Source organism: Myotis lucifugus, unplaced genomic scaffold (genome assembly GCF_000147115.1).
Source record: "Myotis lucifugus unplaced genomic scaffold, Myoluc2.0 scaffold_450, whole genome shotgun sequence".
NCBI classification, from domain to species: domain Eukaryota; kingdom Metazoa; phylum Chordata; class Mammalia; order Chiroptera; family Vespertilionidae; genus Myotis; species Myotis lucifugus.
This window is the reverse complement of record NW_005871498.1, coordinates 555,121-573,624: the sequence shown is the minus strand read 5'-3', so window position 1 is coordinate 573,624 and position 18,504 is coordinate 555,121.

Here is an 18,504-nt window from a genome sequence, read left to right as displayed (position 1 = left end):
AAGATGAACATTCAACTTAAAAATTAGAAAAAAAAGAGCAACCAAAAAAACCCCACAAAGAAAAGAGCAGAGGAAAATGATAATGATAGAGCTGACATAGTGCAACATAAAAACAAAGGTACAATAATGGATTAACAATATCAAATGTTTATTTTTTGAAAAGACCAATTTAATTGAAACAACTGTAGTGAGTAACCAATTTAAAAGACAGAAGGCTCAAATAAGTAATATTAGAAATGAAATAGAAAATAAAACTGCAAGTGCTACAGAGATAAAAAGAGTAATAAAAGGAAATTGTGATCAATTCTATGCCAATAAAGTTGGAAGTGAATGAAGTGCATAAAATATCCCCAAATAAGAAGAAACAGAAAGCTGACTACATTATAACAATTAAAATATTGAATCTGTAGTAAAAATCTTCCCATAAAAATATTACCAAGCCATAAGCTTTTTTCTTTTTTTCTGCCAAATTCTAAAATTCAAAGAAATACTTCTCTGTTCACCTGAATTACAGAATATAGTAAAAAGAGAATACTTTTCAACTCATTTATGAGGTTTGCAAAATTGATACCAATAACTGAACAACAGTAGAGGAAGTAATTATTATAGCTTAATATCTCTTATGAACATAGATGCAAAATTCCTAAACAAAATACTAGCAAATAGCATCTAGTGCTATGTTAACGAACAATTTGGGTTAGATTCTCCAGTGTAAGTTTAATTTAACATTGGACTATCAATTACTATAATCCAATGGATAACAAATCATAAGAAAAAATTAAAAGCCATAAGGTTATTTTCATAAAAATAGAAAAGTTACTTATAGAATTCTCTACATATATACTATTTTTAAAAACTCTTAGAAAACTAGCAAACATTGAAAATTTCTTTAAAGTTAAATACAATTCACAAGACACTGAAAGCAACTGTGAAGTTTAGTGGAGAAACGTTAAAAACATTCTTAATAAAATAGACAAGTCAAGGGTGTTTATTCTCGCCACTGAAACTCCTAGACAGAATAAAACTGTAAGAAAACACTAAAGTATTGCACTGAAACTCCCAGCCAAAACAGAAAGGCAAGAAAACACAATAAAAGGTAGGAGAATTAGAAAGAAAGAAATAAAAATGTGATTTTTCACAATTATTGTATATGTAGAAAACCTACAATGATCTAATTTATTAGAATAAAAAAAAAGTCAAGCAAGGATGTTGGATATACATTTAATATGCAAAAGTCAATTGCATTTCTATACCCAGCAGCAAACATTTAACAAGCATAATTTAAAGATGACATTATTTGTTCTGGCTTCTAGTAGCAGTAGAGTCGCTTGGCTGAACTAATCTTTCCTCAGATAACAACTGGAAAGTATAGAAAAATATTTTTAGAATTATCCTACATTTTTGAAAAACAGGAGTTACCAAAACAGAAAGAAACTAGTAATGAGTCAACCCTTGAAGGATGAACTGTGATTTAGATAATTTTGTTTGTGGCTCTCCCCAGTGCAGTAAAGCTGCTTGGGTAGAATGCCACAGCCGTATTGGCTTAATGTTTTAGAGAACAGAAATCGAGACTAGTAAAAAATGGTAGAAAATTAGGTGGAAAATCTTAGGTGGACCCACAGAAGGGTGAACCTCCAAATCTACATATGTAATCCACTGCAATCCTGGATGACCACCAGCTCTCCTTGCACAGGGAAGACTCCAGCAGAAGGTGTGACAGAAACCAGCACAACAGCAATAAAAAAGAACAGTGGAAGCTGAAAGAACTGAGGATTTAAGCTTCTGTCCATTGCAAGAGAGACAAAATTTGGAGGTTGAGTCCAGCTAAATTTTTAAAAAATCATTCTTCAGGGGAAAATAACAGAATCCAGACTCTATGCAATTTGTATAATGCCCAGTATCCATCCATAATCAATAGACATGTGAAAAAAAACACAAAAATGTGACCCATAGCAAGAATAAAATAAGTTAATAAGCCCAATGCCAAGATGATGCAGATGTTGCAATGAGGAGAGGGGGACTCTAAAGCAGCTACAGTGAACATGTCCTCGGATTTAGAGGAAGATATATTTATCACAAGCAGATGGGAAATATGATCAGAGGACTAAAACCTATGAAAAAGAACAAAATGGAAATTCTAGAGCTGAAAACTACCATAACTGAAATGAAAAATTCATGGAATGGGTTTAACAGCAGATTGGAGATGGCAGAAGAGTCAGTTAACATAAAACTAGGACAATGGAAATTACAGAACTGAGAAAGAAAGAGAAAATTATTGAATAATTTTTTTAAAAGCTTTAGAGGCCTATATGACATTATTAAGCAATCCAGTATATGTGTAATTGATAGCCAGGAGAAGAGGTTAAGAAAAAAGCAGAAAAAAAAATTTGAAGACATATTGGGTCAAAACTACCAAGACAGAATAGAGAATTCAAAAATACACCCACAATTACAGAGTCAATTGATTTTTGACAAAGACACCAAAAGCTATAAAATGAGAAAAGGAAAGACTTTTCAACAATTGTGGTAGAATAACTGGATGTCTATATGGAAAAAATATATAAACCTCAAACCTTGCCATACAAAACCATTAATTTATAGATCTAAAATTAAAATAATAAAGTTTTTAAAAATAATATAGGAGGATATCCTGACAGCCTAGAGTTAAAATGTTTTCTTAGCTATACACTAAAAATGGAAATTTTAAAAAAGTAACTAATAAATCATATATCAAAATTGAAAATATCTGCTCACCAAAATAAACTGTAATGTAAATGAATAGGCAAGCTACAGACTGGTGAAATATTTTATGCATATACAGGCCATCCAAAGAAACTAGATTAAAATTAAGTTTTATTTTTCAAAGAGCAACATAAAGGAAGTTAAGGAAATTAGATACAAATTTTGTGACATGCAACTTAACAATCAAAGGATTCAATCCAGAATCTATTAAAGAACATCTCAAGAACAACACATATGACTGTAAAAATGAGTTAATTATAAGAATACAAAGATGAATAATCCAGTAAAAAAATAGATAATCACTTCTGAGAAGCACCAAATTAGAAAAAAAATTAACCTTTTTAGTAGGAAAATATAAATTGAAACCGTAATGAGATATTTCACATTCACTATATTGATGAAAATCAAGACCTAACCATATAAAATTTGACAAGAATGTGGATTAATCAGAACTCTTACACAAAGCCTGTGAAAGTAAAAAAAATGGCACCAACATGTTGGAAAAAACTTGATATTATCTAGTATACTTGAAAATGCACATATCTTTTAATCTAGTTACTCTTATCCTTGATATATACCTAGAGAAACTCTGGTACATATTAGGCCAGGTGACATGCATAAGAATGTTTAAACTAGCACTCTCTGTGATAGCCATTTATTATAAACAGCCCAAATATCCATCACCTATAGAACGAATAAATATATATTGTTGAATAAATGGAATACTATACACTTGTGAAAACAGATGAACTGTAGCAATATACAGCAACATAGATGCAACTCAGGAATATGAAATGGGACAACAAAAAAGCAAGATCCAGAAACATATAATGAAATTCCATTTACATAAGATTTTTAAATATGCAAAACTAAATAACATATTGTTTAGAAATAAAGATATATGTCACAAAATAATAAATAAAAACAAGAGATTGATAAACAGAAAATACAGTGAAGTGGTCTCTAAGAGAATAGGAAAATGAATGAGGTTAGTGATGGGCACAAAGACAGCTTCATGGGTAATAGAAATGTTCTATTTCTTAACTGGGATGTGGGTAGGTGGATATATACCGGCATACACAAATATATATTTATGTTAATTCAATAGGGAATAAAAGTGAAAATACAGACATCTTTCTTGGTAACATTTATTAACTTCAGATGCTCACTACAGTTCTGAATGTGGGAAGTATGATTTCTGAATCCCAGCTCACAGGACAGTTTAACAGGGGTGAATATGTTACATTCTTGTTCCCATCTCTTAACACAGCCTGTGACGATGCACTTGGGCATTATCAGGAGAAATGATAAGAATAAGCTTTAAAATTAACCTTTCTCTGAAAGTGTTTGTTTTGAGGTCTGAGTCCAATAGCTGTCTTTCAATATTGCAAGAACTGTAAAGTAAAAGAGGGTTGAGACTGATTCTGCATAGCTTCAGAGGGCAGGCCAAGAACAATGGTTGAAAATTATAGAGAAAGAAATTTGATTCAATATAAAAGAAATTCTAACAAAAATTTCTTGCATTTACATAATGCTGTATATTTCACATATATTCTCATGTGCATCATCTCACTTTAGGAAGAACTCCCAAACAACTAGTGATAGAAGGAGCTGCCAAACATGTATAAGCAGAGAATAATGAATCACATTAGACTAGTTGAACTTGAAGATGATTTTTGACTCAGACTGTGAATTAACTTAGAGGTACTTCCAAGCCAGTTTCTAAACTAAAAATAACAGGGAACAACAACAACAACAAAAATAGCACCTGGCATCAATTCATCCTTGTCTGTCTCAGCTTATACTTTTCCAAGTTAAAAAAAGTAAAAAGATAGAAAGACTTTGTTTACTCTAAGGGGAACAGTTTAAGTTAGGCCTGTAGGGTATTCAAGGGAATATTGGCTGCCTCTCTTTTGGGGATTTCTGCAATGGGTAAGAAGATGGACCACATGATCCCTGAACTCCCTTCTAACACCAAGATCCTGTGAAAGTGATATTTCACCTTTGGCTTTGTTGCTTTGTAAACTGGCCCTGAGGAAGTTGTTTTCACTCTCTGGGCCCCGTCTTTCCTATTAAATGGGAGTCTTGGACTCTGTGATCTTTAGAGAACATATATTCTACAATTAAAGGATTTATCGTAAGTTCTTGGAGGTAAGGATGAATATATTTAACCATAGAACAGCACTAAAAATTGGAGATGTTTAAAAAGGAGATAGTGTTGACATATGCTTGAACAGTGTCAACTAATAAAACTAACAAAAATGGGAGTAGAAGGGAGAGAGTAAATGGAAAGAATAATTTTACAGATTGCCAGTTATGCCTTAGGTTGGTGTAAGAGACTATAAATTGAAGCTGACAATTCAAGTAGTTAAGCTTGAACTTTCTTAATGTTTTTTTAAAAAAGTATCATTAAATTAATACCAGTGACTTAAAATGAAGGATGGGGGAAGACAGGAGGGAAAAAATGATTATTAGCCAAAATTACTATATAAGGAATAAGTATTAAATAATGATAACCACTAGAGCATAAATAAGACCCTTTCTAATGTCAAAAGAAACAAAAATCCAATCACAAAGTTAAGGACTTTGTATATATGTTGTGTATGTTTATGGACATAAAAAGTCATAGATATATGTATATATGTACATATTTGATTGAAATATGAAAAGCACATTTTTGTACTTTCTAAACCATAGACAATCAATAATTTAACATGCTTCAACAAAGAAAAAGCATATAAAACAATGTGAGTGAATCAAGGAAAAATATTGATTCTATCAATAATGTAAATGGGTTTTACTCACCTATTTAAAGAAAAACATTTTGATCTTAGCAAAGCAAAATCCATGCTGTTATCTGAGACATACTAAGAAAATAAAGTGAATCAGAAAGGTTAATAAAACTATACATAAAGATAAACCAGGCAATAGAAAATAAAAAGAAAGCAGAGGAAATAATCTGAATATTAGAAAATATAAATATTATGCCAAAAACATGGAAAGAGATGAAGAACATGTTATAAATTTAAAGAGTACAATTCACAGTAGAGTATAATTGCTAATGTCTATTCAGCAAGTGAAATTGTAACTTTATAAATAGAAAGATGGGCCTAGAGAGTATTATGCTAAGTGAAATAAACCAGTCAGAGAAAAATAAGTACCATATTATTTCAATTCTATGTGGAATCTCATGAACAAAATAAACTAACATACAAAATAGAAACAGACTCATAGATACAGAGGAAAGACTGACAAGTGTCAGAGAGGCAGGTGGTTGGGGGGCTGGGTGAAAAAGGTGAAGGGATTAAGCAAAGGGAAAAAACAACTCATAAACACAGATAACCATATGGTGATTACCAGGGGTAAAGTGGGATGGGGGGAGGTGGAAGAGTTTGGTAAAAGGGTGATAAATGGTGATGAAAGGAGACTGGCCTTTGGGTGGTGAACACATATACAATATTCAGATGATGTATGATAGAATTGTACAAATGAAACCTACATAATTTTATTAATGTCAACCCAACAAATTCAACAAAAATAAAAGAAAAGAACAGAGAGAAAAACTTCAGTTAAAAATAAAAAATAGAAATAGTAAACTAGCTTTTTTTGATAAATGCAATTAAACCAGAAATAATTGATAAATTATCAAAATTCTCTCTTAAAGACTCTTGGGGCAAAGGGAAAAATAAAACAAAATTGTAGAATTTCTAGAAGTAATAATAATGGAGACATATATTTGGAAGATGCAAGAGAACCAATTAAAAAGACTATTATAAACTATAATAGAATTTAGTAGAATGGCAGGTTGAAAAATCAAGTGATAGGAGTCAATAATCATGCCATAGACAAACAATAACTAATTAAAAATTTTAATGAAAGAGAAAACTCCATTTATAGTAACAACAAAATAGAAAAAATACCTAGGCATAAACTTAACAAAATTTATAAAATTTATATCTGGAAAACTTTAATACATATTTAAAAGATACAAAAGTAGATGTAAACGAATGGAAATCTATACCATCAATGTAACAATATGGTAAAATCTTGACAGTTGTTGAATATGGGTGAAGAAAGGGTATATCAAGATGCAATGCATACTATCCTCTCCTCTCCTTTTTGTATGTTTGAATATTTTATATAAACTAATTTAAAATAGTTAATCCAGGTGTTAAAAATAAGGTATTTAGGTTCTAGCTCCATCCTATCAAGCATACCTAGATAATTATGAGTTAATTAACACAATTTAATTAAATTTTTACTGTCAGACTTACTTAAGCTAAATCTCTTTGGAATCTCTACTTAATAGAAAATTAATTGTACATACATGCTTTGGATACTTCAAGCGATAGCTGTTTCTTTCTACCCTCTCTCTTACTGGCCAAATGAGGAATCACCTTTCTCTTGTCTCTGCTTCCAGGGACTGCATACTAGTAAGGTAAAGGGGGCGGGGGCGGCAGAAAGAGAATAACTCAAAACATTCAACTTACTGATGGAAGTGCGTCAAGTTCTCAGGCCAGAAGGGACTTCACAGGACACCTGACCCCTAACCTGTCTTCTAGATAGGACTGTGCCAAATCCAAGTTACTGTCTTCAGGCTTTTCTCAGTTCACCTCTGAAGTGTTACCACTGAAAAGGGAAACGTGCTCAAACTTCAGAATCAAACTTTGTCCACGTCCCATGCTTATACTCACTGAGAATTGCAGACAAACAATTTTACTTTTGGGGGGAGTTAATGTTTGCTGTCCTGAAACAATAGGCGTCAATGCTATTATGATTACCTTCAATAAGACAAAGCAACACAAAGGAAGACATGAGCTGAATTCTTAGTTCCCATTGGACAAAGCTCAGCCTCCTCGCCCTGGCATTCTGGCCCCAGATTCCCACCCTCCATAGTATGGCTCCAATACTTTTTTTCATTGACATTTTCTATCATAGCCCTACTGATTTCCAGCAATTCAGACAAACAAATATAGAAAACTTAAAAACCTAGTATTTTTTTCAATATTTTTTTAGTTCATGGAATGTGTTTTTTAATATATTACTTATTTAATCCCAACAAAAGCCTTAAGAGCTAGAGACTTTCTTTCCATTTTTCTTCCTTCCCTTCCTTCCTTCCTTCCTTCCTTCCTTCCTTCCTTCCTTCCTTCCTTCCTTCCATCCTCCCTCCCTCCCTTCCTTCCTTCCTTCCTTCCTTCCTTTCTCCCTCTTTCTTTTCTTTTCTTTCTTTCTTTCTTTCTTTCTTTCTTTCTTTCTTTCTTTCTTTCTTTCTTTCTTTCTTCCTTCCTTCCTTCCTTCCTTCCTTCCTTCCTTCCTTCCTTCCTTCCTTCCTTTCTTTCTTTCCTTCCTTCCTTCCTTCCTTCCTTCCTTCCTTCCTTCCTTTCTTTCTTTCTTTCTTTTTTTCTTTCTTTCTTTCTTCTTTTCCTTCCTTCCATCCTTCCTCCCTCCCTTCTTTCTTTCCTTCCTTCCTTCTTTTTTCAATGGATAATGTGGTGCTTGAGGAGCTAGAGCCTTGCCCAACATCGTAAAGCTAATATTAAGCCAGACTTTTGATTTTAAGTTTTGTGCTCCTCCAAGTAATATGTTACCGCTACACTATGTACTCATTAATCCTTGATTTTGCTACCTGACTCCCTTCTCCAAGTCGCATCCTTCAAGGTTTGGATATGAAATTCTCCTTGATCCCTTAAAGATTATGTGTTCTCTCTCTCTCCCTCTCTCTCTCTCTCTCTCTCTCTCTCTCTCTGTTCTGTGTCTTTTGGGGGCACTTGACATACAAACAAATGTCAAGTGCCACAAGTAACCTTGTGTTGCATTATTGTATTACTGACAGAGTCTATGTCTTACTCATCTTTCTGTCCCTTCAAAGGTGCAAGTACAGTGGCACACAGGAGGTGTTATACTTAACAAATGTTTGGGCAACTACATGGAATTTTGCTTAATATATTTGAAAGAACTGCCTTCTCTCTGAGTTTTTTCTTTCTAATAGAAAGTCCTAAGAAAGTAGAAACCATTTTTAGAAAAAGTAGACAGATTTGTGTTAGTATAAGAATAAAATAACACTGCTAATAGCAATAATCCATGACATAATAATAATGGTAATTTTATAACCTTGAATTATAAGGTTCTCTTTCAGATTATAATAATTCATATCAGTCTCATTTATTTCCCCAATATGCCTGTTAGCCGAGGAAAGGACAGTCAGTATAGTGTTAAACACAGACTCCCACTGTTTTTTGTTTGAGGGCCAACTCCTCCACTTATTCAAACAAGTTATTTAACTTCTGAGGATTTCAGTCACCTCTCCACCCTTTACAAAATAGAGATAATGAAATGAAAAAATTTGCAAGTTTCTTGTGAAGAGTAAATGTGATTAAGTAGACTAAGTTTGCTGCATACATCTGTTGCATAGTAAGCACTGATTCAATGGTATCAGTAATTATTGTTATGAATGAAGAGAACAAATTTATGACCCAAGATGATGGACTTGCTCAAGATGGTATTATAAAATCTAACTAGGATTTGGGTTTTTCTTGCTGGATTGCTTTATCAGCTCTCACTATTCCTCTGCCCCTTAAATGTCCTCAATCACCTTTGCCTGGTATAATAAAGAATTTGGCGGGTCTTTGTCCTCAGTCCCTGGGAAATAGCCTCTAAACCTGTGGAATTTTCCTTGTAATTGAAGCCTGGGAGGTTATTTTTACTAGGTAGCTTATGCTAAGGAAAAGATTTAGGATTCGAGCTGGCCATGCTGGAAAGACCAACCATGTGATTAGAGGTTTAGGGCTTTGAGCCATCTTGATATCAGACCAAGCTTGAGGGAAGAGAGGGGAGGTCGAGAGGGGGCGCCAATAACTTAACCAGTCATGCCTCTGGAAAGAAGTCCAAATAAAAACTGTGGACGTAGATGCTCAGGTGAGCTTCCCTGCTGTGCAATAATCTGTGCACAGCCACATATCAATGTGCCGGGAGAGTGAGCCATGCTGACTCTCCAGGAAGAGGACAAAGGAATCTTCATGTTTGGGACCCTCCAAGACAATGCTGTCCCCCATTTGGATACATGGGCTGGTTCTGACTTCTGTCCTTTGGCTATAATACAACAGTGGGTGTAACAGTAGAGCTTTCCTGAGACCTGTGCATCATTCTAGCATATGATTGAACGCAAGGGGATAGTGGAAACCCCTGAATTTGTAGCCAGTTGGTCAGGAGTGAGGGAGGCCTAGGGGGTCTCAGAATCTGTGTCTGGTGCGGGCAGTTGTGTAGAGGACTTTGGCCTTAACCTGTGACGTTTTGCCCAGCTCCCCTGCAGGCAGTTGGTGTCAGAGTCCTGTCCCCTTCACCTAGAAACTCAATAGGAAGATCAATGTCTTATAAGGTACACACTTTGCAATTTCAGACTCAAAACTGAGAGTCACTTAAAATTTAGATATTTTGTCCATTTTGATGCATAGTGTTTACATGTGATCACATTGGCCCTATGCAGCTGACCATTTAGATAACAATTGTATTGAAATAAAAAAGAAACACTGAAAATTACTTATATGTGGTACTAACCTATTGCACACTCTTCTCCAAACAAGTTAAATCATCTACACCGTGAGAGGAAGAAACCAAGCAGTGGCCTTGACTGTGAGGGGCACCAGGGCAGCAGGAGTGCATATGGTGTGGTGCTGACGCCCTGCCAGGGACCATTTCTCTCACCAACAGTATGGAAATCAAAATAGCACCCTGTAGTGACTCAGGGCTTCAAACCCACTCAAATCTATTTGCAGCGTTTTGCAAGTTACGGAGAACAACATCTCTCACATTGAGGTACCTGCCTCCCGTCTGCTGCTCTGCTGGCCCTAATGTATTTAGATTCTTCTTCCGAGAGGCAGAGCTCAAGTTCATTAGAATCATGCGTTCTGCTTGGAAACCTCCCTTAATCTCCCTGGGTGCTCTTTGGGTTTTTCCCATTGTATTCACTAACCTTGGACGTGGGTATTTAGGAACAATGCTAATGTTCTTAAATGGCTCTGCAGCCTCCTCTCCCGCATTATACCAGCAGGCCAAGGAAAGAAATGCCATTTAAGCCCCAAGAGTCATTTTGCAAATGCTCTTTCTCCTAAACCAGGGAACGTCTAACTGCGAGCCCAAATGGAAACGAGGCAGGATGGCGCTGGGATGTGTTATGCATGTTGACTCTTTTCTCTCAGAGGAATCTAATCTGTTAGAGTGGGCTTTAGGTAACGCTTTCAACATGGTATGAAAGGCCAGGAGAAAAAGAAAGACACTGCCTACATTTTGGATAATAGCATGTTGGTGCTTTAATCATTCTCATCTTAAAAGGGTGTTTGCTATTCATTATGTACAGTGCACTTCAGAGCCCTGCTTTCCATCAACCTCTTCTCGAAGCAGGAGGGCCAGCCTCAGCCTGGATCTTGAACTTGCTTGAATATTGGGGTGAGTTGGGGGTGCTAGAGTAGGACAGTGGTAATTAGTAACACTGGATGCCTCTAGGAGGGGAACTAACTAGTATGTTTAGATACCAATTTTCCTCTTGCTATAAAAATAGCAAGGTGGTACTAGTCTCAGAGGCCACAATTTAATTGGGAATGTTCAATAAGTAGTATGTTTAGACACCAATATTCTGACACCAACTGAGTGTCCTAAAATTCAATTCAATCATGACACCAAAATACCTGGAGGTAGGGTCAGATCCCATGAGTTAAAGGTCAAGTTCCCCAACAAGGCTGCTCTTACTTTATTCACCAGCTACCCACACTCCTGCCCAGTTGACTGTAAATTTAGGGTTTCTCACAACCTCCTCAGGTTCTGTAATTCCTAGGATGACTCACAGAACTCAGGAAAGCTCTATGCTTATAATGACCATTTTGTTATAAAGGATGCAAATTAACAGCCAGATGAAGAGATATATTGGGCGAGGTCTAGGAGGGTCTGGGTGCAGGAGCTTCTAGTCCCAGGGAGTCAGGGTGCACCACCCTCCAGGTACATGGGTATGTTCATCCACCAGGGACACTTGAGTTTCAGTGTCCAGAGTTTTTATTTCCGGTTTCATTAAGTACGCATGGCTAATCAAATCACTGGTCACGTGATTAAACTCAATCTTTAGTCCTTCCTCTACCTCGAGTGTGTGGTGGGCCTGTGAGCGCCAACTCTCTAATCATGTGCTTTTTCTTTCTGGAGTGGACAGCGCCTCCCTGGAAAGTGTCTCAGGGCCCACTATGAAGTCACCTGCTTAGCATAAACTCAATAGGTCAAAGGGGCTCCTCTGGAAATTTCAAGGATTTTTGAAGTTCAATGTCTGATGTAAGGTAACTATATCCTTTGCCTCGCTGGCTAATGACCAGCCATGGGATGTGGATAAGAAGTTCCAAATTCAGCCCCCTGAGCCTGCGCTCCTGCTGGTGAGCTCTCAGATCACCTTCCCTCGGATATCTCTTTAAGCATCAAGCAGCTGTTTAATGCAAGGTTCTCGTGTGTTCTTTTCCCTTTTTCTTGGTCAGTGGATTAGCCAAGATTGATTTTTCTGCATGGCTGGGGAAGGCCTAAGGTTAAAAGATAAAAAGGTAGATTCCTTTTAAATGTAACTTAGATTTTTTTCCCTGACATTAGTTCTGATATCAACCACAGCATCACTTTCATGTTCCAAAAGCACCTGGGTCCCAACCACAGCTGCTGGGGCAGGGCACACCTGGGCTTCCAACACAGCACAGCTGGGCCGGGGTGGGGGGCATCCAGGCAGAGTTGCTATCAGGTGCCATTCCCTCTCTCTCTCCTTTCCCTCTCCCCATCTCTCTCTCTCTCTCTCTCTCTCTCTCTCTCTCTCTCTCTCTCTCTCTTCCCCCTTCTGATTCTGGTTGCAAAATTAAACTAGACATCACAAGTTTATTCTGCACAATTGTTCTTTCAGGTCAGTGTGTATTTATCTTTTGCAAACTAAAGAGCTCAAGGGAGAACTGTTTCTGAGTCAACCAGATGGCAAAAGATCCAATCGATTCATCCAGAAAGCCTGTCAATTTAGTGGAACATCACTGGCACGAGTTGTGTTGTGGACAAGCAGGCACCCAATGGACTCAGTTTTCCACTTTTTGCTGGGCTTCTCTTTGGCAGCCAACAGACGCTGTCCAGATGCCATGCCAGGTGTGATGAATAACCCTGTCCACCCTGGGTAGATCTCTTCCCATTTGTGCCCTGTGGTGTATACAAGCAATCCCTTCTATGTTACCTATCAACAAGTGGTTTTATAAAAGACATCTTGTAAGGGCCGGAGACTCCCTGGTGCCTGAGGCAGAGTGTCAGGGCAACGGTGCAAAAAGGGATGATGGGCTGACCCAGCAGGAGGATTAGAGAAGTGTACGGAAGGAGAGTTCGTATTCAGTGAATGGGGCTAAGCAGGGGAAAAGTATTTGAAAAGAGAGAGACTTGAGAGCATCCACACCAAGCAGCGATCAAGATGGTGGTGGAGGCCAGACTCGCACACAGTTCTTAAAAGGCCAGCTTGAAGGTTCTCAAGCACCTGTGCCCTCAGGAAGGGGCAGCATGACACCATGACGTTGTGTTTCCATGGGATGTGGGGCTGAGAGACAAGGTCCATGACCTGTGCTACCATCTCTCTTCCCTTTTCCTTTTTTCTTTTCTTCTTTCTGTTACCCACCCAATCACAGCAGAGTCAAACACTGAATATGGGGGTTTGCACGAGAGAAATTAGGGCAATTTATTTGCAGGGCACCAAGCGAGGAGAATGGGAAGTTACCATTTAAAATCCAAACGCCTTGATGGCTTTTAATCAAGGGTTTTTTTAAAGGCCAAGATGGAAGGTTAGGGACTAGGGATTATGGTGAAGCTGATTGGTTAGTTCTTGTGCAAGCTTCAGCGGTTTCCCTTTGTCTGATTCAGTTAGCTCCTGGTCTCATCTAGCCTGGAGTCTTTGTAACTGTGGTCAGGTGACCTAGCTGGGCTGAAGTACCAAGCAAGTTTCTGCAAAACATCTCATGATTGTGCATCAATGAGACTATCTTTAAAGCAAAAAAGCAGAAACTAAAGGTCTTGGGACTTTTGTTATTATTTAAGCTATCATTGCTTTATGTTTAACCAGGTGCATTTTTCTACTATCTCCAGCAAAGTATACTTTTAAACATTTTTTTCTGGAATTTTCTCTACAGGCAGGCCTCCAGGACATGACTAACATATTGTCTTAATCTTTGACTATAAGCTATATGATGACCAAAGCAAATGAAACATTTAATTAAAGCTTATATCTACATCTCTAGACTCTGGGTTCTAAACATAAACATGTTTACTGTTAACTGTCTGTTTCCCTTCCTTTCTTTCTTCCTTCCTTCTTTCCTTCCTTCCTTCCTTCCTTCCTTCCCTTCTCTTCTCTTCTCTCTCTCTCTCTCTCTCTCTCTCTCTCTCTCTCTCTCTCTCTCTCCCTCTCCCTCTCCCTCTCCCTCTCCCTCTCCTACTCTCTCTTTCATTCAGTTGTTGCTAAATTGGAAGGGTATACCTGAGTAATACATTTGTCTTAGCTGCACTCAAAGTTAAATTCAAAGAATTGGCTTCAATCCAGCCAGCCAATGAGAAAGCCTCTAAATTCCAAGATAGGATTTCAAACAGCCAGCTGGATGTCAATACCCCAGCCGAAGACTCCTTTATCATTGGGTCAAAGGGTGGAGATGGTGAGAGAGTTTGCACAACTTACCAAACCAAAGCGACGCTACAACAAAGGGACAGAATGGGAACCCGTAGATCAGTAATCAGGAGACAGAAACAGACACAGACAGACTGGACGGGAACACAGAAGGGAAGAAGTGGGGAACTAAGAAGAGAAAATCTGGAGTAGTCAGGATCCCCTTGATTGCAAGTCATGGAAACCCATCTGACCCAGCCTAGGTGAAAAGGAATTGGTCCATCCAGATAAACAGTCCCAGGAGACATTAGCTTCAGACACACTGGACCAGATGCTCCACTAACACCTGGTGCCCTCTCTCTGTCCTTCTCTACTGGTTTTGTTTTCAGGTACACTTTTCCCTAAAAAACGAAAGCCCCCAACATTCCCAGACTCAAACTCCATCTCATCAGCACCAGGAAAAGTTCAGTGCAGGCTCTCATTGGATCAGTCTGGCTCACCTTCCTTCCCTGGACTATTTCCCTTGGCTGGGGAGACGGGATGCTCTCATTGGTCATGCCTTGGCCAGGTAGCTGCTCACCCCTGGAGCCAAGAGTGGGGTCAGCCTCACCTAAAGTACATGGTCTGGAGTGGGCAAGGAATAGTCCTGCTAAAAAAATTAGCGGACTCCTTTCTAGAAAAGAAAAATACTGTCAGGGAAAAACAATAGCTGCCTACCACAGATGCCAGACAGAAGCCAATGTCATAAAACTTTGAGCCAAGAGCAGTCATGTACCAGGATCTGGAATCCACCAGGAATGGGTCAGGCCTAAATGAAGACCCAAGGCTTAAGTGGCAATTGTCCAGACCACACTTGGTCTAAACATCCCTAATTTGATAACTGGTTCAAGGCCTCCCTGGCCGGCTTTCTGCTGCTCTTGAAAGACACTTGACCTTCCCAGGCTAGACCTCAGACACCCCATTCCAAAGAGAATTCGTTATAGAGTTCAAGAGTGTCCTGTCTTTCTCTTTTTCATCTTCATAAGCTCTAACCCCTCCCCACATATGTATACGTGCTTTTCTAACGATGTCACATAGTAATCAGAAAGGATTATTTGCGTGGCCATTCTGGTGAACATAGCCATTGAGACAGAACATACTCTCATAGACATGTAGCAAGTATCTGGGGACATGGGTGGGAGTTTAAGAAAGTGGCCCCATAGCATGAAAGAAAAGGGAGGAGGAGAGGAAAGGCGGATATAGCTGCATGACAGGTTGCATTTACCAAATTTTAAAGAAGAAAGGAAAAAAGGCAGACTATTGGAAGAGCGATCTTTACTTAAACAGCTCACAGAATCTGTAGTCTCACCCATATGCCAAGCCCTGACAAAGGAAACCCACCAGTGTGGGCACAGTAAGGGGGGAGCAGAGCTGCAGGCTCCGGCGCTGAGAGGGCTAATTACCCACGCTCTGTGTCCATCCTGTTGCTATCAATCCTGGCAGGGCACGGTGGCTGCTGCCAGCGGAGAGGAAAAAATTACCAGGCTGATGCCTCCAAATAATTGATAATTTGCCTAAATGAACAAATCAAGTAAGATTTAATTGTTGGCAGGGATTGCCACCCAGGAAGAGCAAAGTATATAATTGCTTAAGCGTCACGCATGGCTTTCCACGCGTCCCCTTTCTTTTGCTAAACCAAGTATAATTGTTTAATGACATTGATGGGGGAATAGACTTGTGGCGTTATAAATGACACTTATGACAGAACTGTCAGGTGGTGACAGTGCTCTGACAGCCCAGTGAGAAATTAATCATGTTAGATGCTTTGTGATTTGCTCATTTAATGTCACAAATAAGATCTTGCAATAAAACCACACACAGTCTCACCCTCTAAGGGACAGTTGGTTGTTTTCCTCCTTCTGGGAGGGGGGCCGGCGGGGTTGGAAGAGAGCGGTTGGGACCATTTGGTGGTGGCTGACCCGCACCTCCAGTTCCAGGGAGACCTCACCTTTCCCCTGGAGGAATGTGCACCTGAGCAGAGTTCTCATTTCGTTTTCTCACTTGCCACTTGTTTAAGGAAGCTTTCAAGGGGAAAGAGCTAACCTGTGGGGACTGATGCTCATCAAGAGAGAAGGCTGAGGAAGTGGAGAGGTTATTTTTAGCTGGGTAATGGGGAGTGAATGGGGCCACCCTGTGATATGCTAAGATATGCCTGCGCTCATTTCTGCCTCCAACTCCCACACTCTCTGCTGGGCAGACATCTGTTAATTGCTTTCCCTTGGACTTCACTCTGACGTTTGGAGAAATGAAAGGAGACTGCCTAACTATTTTTTTCTTCTAAACAACGTCTCTGTGGAGTTCTGGCTTCCGGGAGGAGAGGAGGCGAAGTGAGTTTGAAGCTTGCTCTCTGCTTGAGTTTGCTAAAACCTTAACACTCCGCGCCTAAGGCGCTCTGGCCTGGATTTCATTGAAAACCCTGTGTGGGTCTCCAGACTATCAGAGTCACTCAAGTTTTCCCCTCCACGCTACACTGGCCGGTGCTCCACTTAATCAGAGCACATGCTATCTTCCCATACATTTTACTAATCTTGTAAATAGATGCTTAAAAAATAATAAAACACACTTCTCGATTTATAAGAGAAACATGCATTTTAGTGCTCTTGCAGCAGTGCTTTCTTGATGAGACAGTTCCTGTCACCCAGCAGCAGGAAGCTAAAAATAAACTTCAGAGAGTGAAGGTCACGTTTCATTGGTACATACTCCCCTTTTCCCCTCTCCCCTTCTTATTTCCATTTAGACACCTAAGTTTGCCTGTACTTGTATTCAATTGTGTTCAGGTAGGTTGACCTACGTGGGTAGTGTGATTAGGGGCCACCAGGTGGCGACAAATGACTTTCTAGCCTGATTACTGCGTGTAGACAGTGACTGATAAGTGAAATGGGCCTGCTTTCTGTTATAATAGCATCCGTGGCGGCAACTTACTGGATGCTGGCCATGTGGCAGGAATCATTAGAAGTGCTGTTTATACATGAAAATATTTATCTTTGCAGCAGTCTTGTGAGTTTTACTAAAGTCTTGTCCTCACTGAGCTCTGAAGCTTCCTTCATCACCAGGAGATGAACAAAAGGGGCCCAGAAAGAGCAAACTTACTCAGAGCATAGACTCTGAGAGCTGGAAAATTCTTGACCAGCTTCCTTTCCAATAAAGGCCTTTTCCTGGCATAGCATTGAAGGAGAATTACATGGTCTCTGCTGGACCACTTTGGGACCAGGTTGCCAAATGAAGGTGATATGGTTTCTTCTGTCTTCCTATGATCACCTTCCTCTCCCAGAAAAGAAATTCAGAGGGATGGGATTGGGAGGAATCCACATTCCCTGTCTATCAAAGCAGTTCTGGGGAAGAAAATGGGTTGATGGTTAATGCTATGTGTCAACTTCCCTGGGTCACAGGTGCCCAGGTATTAGGTCAGACATTATTGTGGGTGTGCCTGTGAGGGTGTTTCTGGAGGGAGATTAGCATTTGAATTGATAGACCGAGTAGAGCAGACTGCTGTCCCCAATGCAGGTGGGCCTCATCCAATCTGTTGAAGACCTGAGCAGAACTAAAAGGCTGACCCTCCTGCAAGTTAGGAGGAAGTCCTCCTGTCTGACTGCCTTGCATTGGGACATTGTTTGTTTGTTTGTTGTATTCTGCCTTTGGACTTGAACTAAAACATCAGCTCTTCTTGGGTCTCAAGCCTGCTGGCTTCTGACTGGATTGGAACGATACCACCAGTTCTCCTGGATCTCAAGCTGGCTGCCTATATGCTTCCAGCTTCCATTATCACATCATCACATCATCATGTGATCCAATTCCTTGTTACATGCACACACACACACATACACACATGACATGTGTAGACATGTACACATAAACACACATATATATGCATACAAGTCCATTTAAATGTCCAACTATTACTTAGAATTCTACATTTACAAATTAAACCATTTTATTTTAATATATATTTGTATCTGTAACTATAATTACACATCTCCTATTGATCCTGCTTCTCTGTAGAACCCTGACTAATATGATGGGTCAACTAAAAAGAAGAATCTAAACCAAAAAGCACTAAGACCCAAGTCCTGACAATGCAATGCAGTGGTGTC